The sequence below is a fragment of the Neolamprologus multifasciatus genome, chromosome 16 (genome assembly GCF_963576455.1).
Source record: "Neolamprologus multifasciatus chromosome 16, fNeoMul1.2, whole genome shotgun sequence".
NCBI lineage: Eukaryota > Metazoa > Chordata > Actinopteri > Cichliformes > Cichlidae > Neolamprologus > Neolamprologus multifasciatus.
Window position 1 is genome coordinate 8,247,167 of NC_140454.1, and position 9,498 is coordinate 8,256,664.

Here is a 9,498-nt window from a genome sequence, read left to right on the forward strand (position 1 = left end):
AACTGTGTCCTTGCTAACATTGCAAAGAAGTTCATATAAAAATGTGTTCACACTATACTCTAACAGCCTCACTTAATATCACACGTTGGTCAGTAAGAGGAAACTGATCTATTACCACAATGAATCACAGAAGCTTGTTTACTTGCTATCAGCCAGTAGCAGCTTGTCAGTTTCCTGTGCAAGACCGGAGGTTTATTCATATTGTACATGCACAAATAACCAGAAATAGCTTGGCTTGACTACCTCAAATCTTGGCTAATGGGGCACCGACATACCCTGAAAGCACAGGCCTCACGGAGATTCTGATAGAATATTAGTAAAGCAGACTTAACCCCGCTTCCAGACACAAGATGGCAGTATTTTAAAGGGTGGACTCAAACAGGCCATATGGTTTGATATGAACACTGTTTGTGATGAAAGGACAGAGATTGGTTGCCCTTTGTTACTTTTTAATTGATGTCTATTTTTAGACTTCACTAGACAACTGCTGCTTGCCTCGACAGATTGACACTGGAGTCCGTCATTCAGTTTCTTTGCAGGGCCACAGAAAAATATTTATGAAGTCACAAGAATGCATGAAAAATACAAGCAGTTGCTGAATAAAGAGTAATAAACCATTAATGACCAACCCACAGGATAAAACAGGTCACATATGGGGGAAACTCTAGTCTAAGACACACTGACTGTGTTGGGTCTTTGGTACAAACTTTTAGAAGAAAAACAAAAAACTTGAGACAAAAGAGAAGTTAAAGTGAATTCTGTGTGGACTTGTTTGTGCAGTCTTAATGAGCCCAGCTAAATAAAAACTAATAGATGAGTGTTAACTTTGACTTCAGTACCTGTGACACTTGCCTGTGTTCTGTGGCCATTAGCAGATCCGAAACACAAACACTCACAAATTCCCATAAGACTTAACCTGTGGCTCCATGCAGAATGTTTCATAGCCCATTAGCTGCTCCTAATGGCCATGCAATGAAACCCTCAAGACATGCTTCACACCCGCATGGGTGAGTATCAGATAATGCTATCTCGCCTCTGAGGTGTCACTGCAATCAGAGGTGTGAAGAAAACAAGCTTCAGGATAAACAGACCCACAAATCAACATGTGATGCAATCTCAGTTGAGAAGTTTCTTAGCTGAGAAAGTTTTCTGACATCACTTCCAGTCATTAGATATTACTGTAATATTTTTATAATAGAGAAGGATCAGATTGTCACAACACAGCTCCTCAGAGAGTTATAATGTTGCTCTGCAGTTCCCTTAGGCTCTGTGCAATGCACTTGTGTTCTTTAAGAAAACCTCAACTATAGTTTCAGACGACATAAAACACCATTTAGGAAAACATGTAATGTAGAGAATTAACATCAAATGAAGGACATAGCGGAGTAGTGTTTGCATTTGACGTTAGCTCACGTTTCTTCATCAGTTAATTTACATTTTCTTACTTTCGTAGTTGTGTATATATGATGCAGCATATAAGTTAAATCCTTTATCTAATTTGCTGGCGGGGGTAGTCGTCACTCTGCAAATCCGATGAACATCAGTGATGTTCAATTTTGGGAGCTCTTGTAGGCAGCGAGTGTAGAAGGTCGCCATGTTTAACCACACCGGAAGCACTGGGGCAGGACTACAATGCAGAACTGATTGTGCAAGTAGTCCAGCAAGTAGTGACAGCAGACAGATCATCCAACGTGTTCACATGTTAACTGCAAAATGAACTGATGAAAACAGCACAAAGGTTAAAGTACCACATGTGCTGTAGTGAAAACGGCAGCTGTTTCATTGATAAAGTTAAAGACAAAAAATCAAAAGGATTAATCACTCATGTAACTGTCTCACTATATATCAGCATTAACAGGACCTCAGTTTGGTGTTTCACAAAGCTGCTGATCTCAGACCTGCACAGCTTCCGTTTTAAACACTCGATGTACTCAGCTGCATGAAGAGCATATGAGATTTTCTCTAACACAATTAAATAAAACCTGATGAAGGTCAAAGGTTGTCACTTGTATGTTGAACTACAAACTTGCGATCTGGAATTGTTTCACAGTTTTTTGCAGATAGTGTGTTATTTATCATAAAGTGATTCAGAGTTATTCATACCAGAGTAACCAGAGAGGATCACATATTTTTAAATATATAACTTTCTACAGGACTGAATATAATATCTTTATGTAAAAGTCCAGAGCCTTTGGGGAGTATCTGAGTATTTGAGTATAAAGGTCTCCATCACAGTGTTGATGAAATGCTGGGTTTATCCATCTCCTGGGGCGGGCCTACGGAGGAGTGCTGAAGGTTTCCCTGTGAAGGAGCTGCTGGTGAAGATCATGAGTCCTGCTTGATCAATGCCATGAGCTTCAGTCTTCCTGGTGTTTCTTAAATGATGCCTCTCAGTGGGTCAACAGAACATCTGGCACAGGACAGCTGTGATGAAAGAAAGGAAAGAAGTTTCTCCAAACCTCTGGACCCAGGAAACCCAGCTTTGTCCTGATGGTCTCCCTCACTAGTTTCTCTCCAGGGTGAATGTAGCTGTTGATATAATATGGACTCTATTATTAAATGAAAAGAACAAATTAGACTACACTACTGAAACGTTCTACTGCTGTTTTTAAAGTCTCCATGTTACCAGGCTGTAGAGGGCTCTGAAGATTTAAACAGTTTTGGATCCATTACACTCACAGTCTTATGTTAAAATCTCAAAGGACAGCATTTTATTTTCGATATTAACAGTAACTCTGGGCCTCTGTAGAGTGTGCAGCTGATCTCATCGCTGTCTAAAATGGATAACAAAACCTAAGGAGTGCTGAATCCTTCAATAACACAGACTATTAGAGTAACATAACAGGTGTGTAGCATCGCTAACTAGCAAGCAACGAGCCTCCAACACAGTGCGTATGCTAGCGGCTAATCTAACTAACGAATTAATAACAGAGTGATTTTAGAACTATAAGATGATAAGCTGTGTGTCTTTTTTTATAACAGTGACATGGTTGTATTTACCTTAATTAAACGAGTCATCAGTCGTGGTAAACCAGCAAAAAAAATGGAGCAGCCGGGCTACATAAAAAGTGTAGATGCAGCGGGTGTGTGGGCGGGAGCGTAACACAGTCGCTCCACCTCAAGTCACTACTGCGCAGACTCTGGCTCCAAAAATGCAAGATGGCAGCCTCCACAAGCGGGGTATTTTGGTCGTGTCCAAATTCATGGGCTGCATCCTCCTGAGGACCCGGCCTTCGCGGTCTACGTGGGCTGGGTCCTCAGAAGGTCGGGTAGGCCGGAAGTAAACGGCTGGGGAAATTGGACGGTCTAGCCTTCTGATTAGCGTCACCACTGTCTCGGTGGAGTTTAATAAACTCAGCCGTCTGCTCCTTGCTATCTAAAATATAACAGGACACTGGCGTAAATTCTCGACTGTCTCATACTTCTGTTTAATCAGTTTTCTGTTTGATGTTTATTCAGCTGTGTAAAAACCAAGGAGGAACCCACCAGGGGGATTAATAAAGTTTTATTTTATCTAATCTAATCTAATAACTTTAATCTCAGCCAAACCGATTTACTCACGAACAAATAAAACACTGAAAAAAGCCCAAAACTAACATTTTTAGGTTGTCTAAGTGACTTATATATTACGTTTAACCCGAGTAGTGAAAGTCCGCGGTGATCTGAAAATGACGTGCCGGGAGTTGTGCCGTTCTCAGCGGCTTCAGTGACCCTCGAGCTCCCGGCTAGCTATCGAGCTGGTGGGTAGCAGACGTCTCTGAAAACGTCGAAGCACTTTTGTAAATATGCAATATCTTGATAAACCGAGCAGATATTTGAAGTTTACACAGCTACTTTCTCACCTGAAAATATGTTAAAAGTTTATTTTGTGACCCAGAAAGATTAGTATGAGTAATTTTAAAACTTAGTAGCGGCCGCCATTGTTGGAAACTGGAGTTTGGCTGGGCCGCGCTATGAATTCTGGGATATGGTAGGCCACAAAGGACACACCCGACCCATCCTTTAAATTCGGGGAAAAGGAGGACGCATTTGTCAGCTGTATTCGGAGGAGTCTACGAATTTGGACAGCCTTCGGCGCGTCGCTGTGACGTAATCGGTCTACAAATGCGGCCTCAGGAAGATGCAGCCCATGAATTTGGACACAACCATTCATTATATTTGATATGGTTAGTGCCCAGTTAGCTCCTAGCATTTCTCAACATCTCTGCCTCCTTTTCGACTACCGGGACATTTAAACAATGGATAATCCGTATACAAACAAATTCATGCTTTTCTTACGTAAAGTAAGAAGAATGGCGCCTAATTACAGAGTTTATAATACAGACTTTGTAATATGTCACGTGACGATTCATCAGCCAGATTAAGTGTTTACTGACAATTGACAGTGAGGAGTGTACATCATCATAACAACTCCAATCAATCCTCTCCACACAGACAAGCATAAACACACTCGACTATCACTAAATCAAATTTAACACACGTTTGTAATGACGCTAATTCAGTTTACAATAGGGTTCATTCGCTCGGTCAGCAGGAGGCAGTATCCTCGTACACTGGGGAGCAAACTGCCATTAAACGAACAGAAGAAGAAGAAAACATCTGCACATGCGCGGTACGGATCGGGTAGACCCGATTTGTACGGTCCGACTTTGCACATGCGCAGTAAAGATTGGGGAATCCTGATCCGTAACTATCTTTTTATTTTTCGTTTTTGTCTACATTATATTAAAATGTTTCATTATTGGAAACATTTTAAGAGATACTTATTATTCTTAACATCTTAACAGATACTCTGACCTGTAACTATCGTAAAACGACACCTTTCGCGCATGCGGGGTACCGATCGGGTTTCTGGTACGGATCGGGTAGTGAGAGGTGCTGTCGAGTCATCCATGTGTTCTACAGTCATTGATAATGACATCACAGGGGAGAGTAAAACTGAGGAAAAAGAGGAACAAAGCTGTTGGAGCAGATATTACATGACGGGACACAATTGAAAAAGAAAAGTCTGGGTGCTGAACTGACCTGCCTGCAGACTATTCACCAATTGAAAACATTTTGATCGTAATGAAATAAAACATACAATAACGAAGACCAGGGACTGTGCACACAGGAAATGGCTCAGTGTGGATTTGAAAACAAGACTGAGCTGGAGCTTTTTTAATATTTATGGGTCACCTGCTCTACAATCAGCATGCCAGCACCCTACATTCTGTTTTTATTTCCATTTTATTTTTTAACATTTCCATCCTTTTTTTAACTTTATTTTTTTAATGTGTTCTTTTCTGTCTTTTGTTTATGTAATGTCCCAAAGGTCTAACCTCAGACACCAATTGATTCAGAATTCCATTTCTGATTACTGATTCTTTCACAACGCTGTAGATAGTAAAATTAAAAACTCTATCGGCCTTTTAAAAATATCTGAATTATTGTGGTAATTTAAGGCTACGTCCACACATACACGGGTATTTTTGAAAACTGAGATTTTCCGTTTTCGTTTTAAAAAATAATCCCATCCACACGTAAAGGCAGAAATGAAGGAAAACGCTGCTAGGAACATGCCAAAGCAACAGGTGGCGATATATTCCTAACCGTGCAGAAATGTTGGCCAATCAGAAGTCTAGAAGCCTCGGTGGAAAAAAGTAAACAAAGCTGGGGCATAGAAGCAGAACTGAGTGGTATTGTGTGGAGGGACAGTAACTGTGTGTGTATATGTAAGCATTTAAACACTGCAGAGAGTACAATTAACAGTAATAGTATTGTAGAAATTCATTTCACCAAAACAATAACGTGGCGCACAGTGTGACGTCAAAAAATGCGCACACCTTTGACGCTGCGTTTTCTGCATTTTCTCCGTTTTTCTCGTCCACACGTAAATGCAAAAATTGAGTTTTCAAAAATATCCACCCTGGCTGGAGTTTTAAAAACTCCGTTTTCAGTGACCAAAAACGGCGTTTACGTGTGGACGAAAGGTGCAAACGCATAGAAAAATCTGCGTTTTCAAAAATACCCGGGTACGTGTGGACATAGCCTAAATCTCTCATATGATACTGTATGATGGGAATGTTGTTGCAATAACGCTAAATATCTGATCAACACTATCTTGAATATATATATAAAAACTACCATCAGCATTGAGGAATTATTACATTTTTCTAGGCAAAAGCTTTGAATTTTGGTCATTAAAACCAGAATAAATAAATATTAAACTACACATGTAAAGCGGATGTGAGAGAGGCTGTGATGAAGTCCAGGAGTTCTTAAGGACGTATGTGCTCCAGTCAAGAAATTTGTATGAGATATTGGACACAGGTGGTAAAGTGCTGTCACACCCTGAATAAATTATCCTCTATTGTTACAGATATTGTTTCAGTTATTCTTTGGTTAGCTGACATATTGGTTACATAATCATATTGTTTATCAGAGGGGAAGTGTGAATTTTATTATACTGGAGCCTAAGGTTAGGTGCAATAATATTCAACCGTAATATTAGCTTATAACTAAGAGTTGTCAGTTAGCCAGTGTTTTGTCAAAAAGTCATGTCTGCCACAAACAAATTTCCGGTATTTGTCAAAAACCGGTTGATCATATTTAAACTGCTATAGACAATTTTTTGGTCTATAATATGTGAAACATATGTCAAATGTATCCCTCTCGGGTGACATCGAGTCATCTTGTGCCACAAACAACATTCCTGTAACAAGGTAGAAGCTGCAATCAGTTTTTTGCAGTGATGTTTATTTCTCATTTATTCATTTGACATTAAAATTACTTTTTTAAGAGTAATCTGTCCAAGAGGACAGTAGAAATTGCAACAAATATAATAATCATTCTGCAAACATATTTTAAGTGGCCCAAAAGGAATGGATTGGTTTTAATGTAGTTACAATAACACAGAGTTATAAATATACTTAAAAGATGCAGGGGCGGTCCTAGTCTGTTTGGTGCCCTGTGCAAACACCCCCTCTTCTGGAAAATGTGTCAGTACTCCAAATTTCTCTCCCATGTTTTCCAGAGTGGCGAATCTCTCTGGGATGGAAAATACTGCAGCATCAACAACAACATTAAAAAAAGGTCACCTCCGGCTCTTTGGGGCACCACTCAATGGCTCATCAAATGACTCGTAAGAGAAGTGCTGCTTTGTAGATCTCTCTTTTCTGTCGCAGAACAGCCTCTATGTTCATGTCCTCACACATATCATTGGCTGACATTTGTGCAGCTGATTAGCCTGTTGCTCTGTAGTTGCGGAGACCTCTTTCTGTCTTTTTGAGGAGATTGACTGCTACATGCACATGTATGTTGGGAGACTGCATGAGCTTGCTCACATGGTGGATTTGGTTCAGAATGTCATACCACACCACTGAACAAATGCTGAATCTGTATGATCCCACCTCCTCAGACAAAGACTGGGCCTCAATATTTATAACTGAGTGTTTGGTGTGGTCTCTCACCTCAATCAAAGCCTCTCTCACTGCAGATGGTTGGTACCTCAGGGGCTCAACGCTGTTGATCTTACTTTCCCACCTTGTTTCAGACCACATCTTCAGTGTAATGTTAGCATGTTTCTTTCAGGATGGCCCATCTCTGAGTGGAGTCTTAAAACAAATTGTAAAGTTTTTGCAAAATCCCAAAGTAACTTGTGGCATCAATAGATCCCTTTGAAGCATCAGCCACAACCAAATTCAGTGTATGAGCTCCACAGGGAACAAAAGAGCTCTAGGATTCAGTTCCAGCAGCCTGGCTTGAATGCCCGTGTTTTCTTCCTCTCATGTTAGCCCCATTGTCATATGAATGATCTTTTCGGTCCTCAAAGGGAATTTTCAGCTCTTCCAGACTGTTTAAAATCATGGATAGGGATGGGTATTGATAAGATTTTCACAATTCCGATTCCATTTTCGATTCTGTTTAACGATTCGATTCTTTATCGATTCTCTTATCGATTCTTTTTTTAAAAAAAAGGAGAACACTAAGGTTGATTAGCTTAGAACTTTGTTTTATATCTTCTCTTTGAACAAGATAGAAATTTAGGAGTAACATGGCCTTACAAACCCAACAGTGAGATCTTAAGAGATCCACAGCCTACAGCTCTTCAATGGGGTGTCACTGGGTCCCCAGGAAAAAAAAAATTGTAAATGTAAAATAATAAAATAAATATTCTTCTGTAGCAATAACAAAGTATAACATAAATTATTCAGTAGCAATTACACAAGAATATCCAGTAATGTCCCTGCCTACAATTAAACACATTCACTTACTGAAAATCATCTGCTGTGGCAAATGGGTGCAAACCTTTGACCACAAACTTAGTCACTGGTCGGTGACATTCGTCTATCTTGGCCTGAAAGGAGACGCTACCGGTAGACTGCAGTGAGAACTGCCAGCATCTGAGCCAAACAGACTCTGTCTCTCTCATCATGGTCACCTAAATGCACAGTAATGGCAGGTTTTGTAATAAGGCAGATCGCGCTAACATAATATGCACTGTTAGTTGATTAATTACCTGCCGCATTAACGGGAGAGGACGTGCAAACGTTACCGCTGCTGCTGGGTTGAGATTCACGAGTCCGGAGCGGAATTAAAAACACGAAATTCATTTAAGGTTATCGCGTGTTTTGTGAGCAAATGCTTTTGCATATTCGTAGTGTTTCCTTCCTTAAATGAAATATCTACTTTGCAAGTATTGCAAGTTGCCCTGTTGTCATCCGTTCTCGTAAAGTATAACCAAAGTTTTGAGCGTTTGAGCCGCTTACGCGCCATGTTTCCTGCCAGGTAAATGACGCTCCGCAACGTGGTGACGTCATTCGGGGCGACTGGAATCGATAAGGGAATCGTTTGCAAAAATGGCAAACAATTCCAAGGAATTGAAACAGTGGGAACCGGTTCTCAACAAGAACCGGTTTTCGATACCCATCCCTAATCATGGATGTGAGATGGTTCCCTGTGGATTCGTCAGCTTTCATCAAAAACATAAAATACTCCTCAACATGGGGCTTCTCTTGTAATGACACAATCCGAATCACAACTGACAGCTGCTCAGTGTGGTTAATACTAAACTACTAACTAAAACTACTAAACAAATTCACGAGTTTTGTACATGGTGAACAAGATAGCTGGTGTGGCTGCTGGACACGGTTAATGTGCTCTTGCATTATGGGATCAAACCTTGCCAGTTAAACTTCTTTTATAAAGTTGCCATTTGATGGAGAAAACAATGTTTCCGGGTGTGTCCTTACAGTGCGTTCACACCGAATGCAATAGACGCGACCAGAGCTTCAGGTTTACATGTAAAGTCAATGGAGCAGCGCGATGAAGCACGACCCATGACTTCAGAAGCAGATTTGCGTCACAAAAACGCTTTTCTGCCTGATTCGCGCAACCAAGTAGCGCGACTGACACGTTTGAAGTGCGAAGTAAAATACGTGCTGCAGTTTGTGTGGTGCATTTTGTGCATTCACGCTTATCGCGTCTACCGCTCGAGTTGGAAAAATCTGAAAATTG